This window comes from Nicotiana attenuata, unplaced genomic scaffold (genome assembly GCF_001879085.1).
Source record: "Nicotiana attenuata strain UT unplaced genomic scaffold, NIATTr2, whole genome shotgun sequence".
Lineage (NCBI taxonomy): Eukaryota > Viridiplantae > Streptophyta > Magnoliopsida > Solanales > Solanaceae > Nicotiana > Nicotiana attenuata.
The window spans coordinates 106782-108754 of record NW_017671614.1 but is presented as its reverse complement, the minus strand read 5'-3'; positions in this window follow the sequence as shown (position 1 = coordinate 108754).

The window sequence follows — 1973 nt, the reverse complement described above, 5'->3', positions numbered from 1 at the left end:
GGTTAGGGGGAGGGGGGGGGAGCAGGGGGGTATGTGCAGAAAAAATAAAAAAAATAGTAAAAAAAATTTTTCTTTTTTTGGTGGCGGGGGGAGGGGGTGTGGGGAGGGGGTGCAGAAAAACGAAAAAAACAGAAATTTAAAAATTACAAAGAAAAGGGAAAAAAAAACTTTTTTTGTGTGTGGTGGGGGGGGGGGGGGTTGGAGTTTGGCGGGGATAGCAGGGTAGGTGGTGACGGAAAAAAAAACTGAAATTTAAAAAAAAAGATCCTTTTTGGAGAGAGAGGTGGGGTGGGGCTTTGGTGGGTGGGTGTGGGGGTGGATTGGGGGATAGGGTGGGGAAGGTTGAGAAGGAGTTTTGGAAAATGTTTTCCCAAAACATTTTCCTCCAATTAAAGGAAAATGAGTTGATAAGGAAAATGTTTTCCAAAATATTTAAGCAAACCAAACATGGGAAAATTGGAAAATATTTTCCTTCATACCAAACACACCCTTAGTATCATAAATTTGTTCATTCCCAAGACTTGAACTCAAAATTTAATTAAGGGCGAAGGGATCATATCTATTCTTTCACAATGGATGATCACTTCTGAATTTCACACATTTGCAAAGTGTGATTTCTTAATTTAGAGTTGTTCTAAATTTAGCAAATATTAATGTAAGAATGTCTTAACATATTCTCGAACATAATTATGGGATCGTGAAACTTCATGATTTTCAAAAAAATGTACATCATGTTAGAGTTTTAATTGAAAAAACATACACCAATAAATGTTATTGGAAAATGTACATCATTCTTGTTACAAAACTTAGCTCAAAATAATAATATAAAACAAGAAAATAGACAAGAATATAGGGAGCAAGAGAGAAGAGATTTTTTATTTCTTCCATTTATTCAAGTGTATTACAAAATGAGTTCTCATCCTATATTTATAGTACAACATAGACGTATACCAAAAGAATTCCATAAGTATGCCATTAAGCATTTGAGATCATGGAGGAAGATCATGGGTAGGTTATGAAGGTGAGGGAGTTACAACAATAATGGTGAGAAGTAGTGGGGGTTATCTACATAATAGAGAAGAGTAGTGGGAGTTATATTTGATTAGTGGACATCCATATAAATATGTATTTCATAACACTCCCCCTTGGATGTCCATAGATAATGTGCCTCGTTAAAACCTTACTAAGAAAAAAACATGGAGGAAAAAATCTTAGTGAAGGAAAAAGAATACACATATCTTGTAATACGCATTACTTGCTGCCTCATTAAAAACCTTGCCAGGAAAACCCAGTGGGATAAAACCTTAGCTAAGGAAAAAAGAGTACAGCGCGTATTTTCCTCCCCCTGATGAAAATATCACTTTATTTCTCGGAGACGCCGAATTCCAAGCTTGTATAACAACTTCTCTAATATTGAGATCTGCAATGCCTTCATGAATTATTCCGCCAAATTATCACTTGAAGGAATTTCTTGAACATCTATTTCATCATTCTATTGAATATCGTCTCTGCAAATAAACTTTGGCTAAATGTGCTTTATTTTGTCTTCTTCAATATATCGTTCTTTTAATTGAGCTATGCAAGCATCATCGTCTTCAATATTATTGGAATCGTCTCTTCAAAGAAAAGTCACACGTCCTCACATGGAAATAGATTGTTTGAACAACGAACTATGTCCTGCATTTGTATAACCAACAAAACCTTGACAATATTTGTTAGAATAAACAAATCTATATCAAGGATTCCTTTTGCAATATAATATTAATCATATTTCAATATCTCCATATAGCCTTTATACTTTCAGTTGTTGGGACTATTCGTCCAACTTCATATTTTTTAGATGAAGTCAATTTTCATTGCATATTTTTCATTTGGCCAGTCATTTATCTGTCCAAATTCCGTGACAGATTTGAGCTCAAGATCCTCGTCAATATTAATAATATTGAGCGCTACATTATATTAACAACATCGTC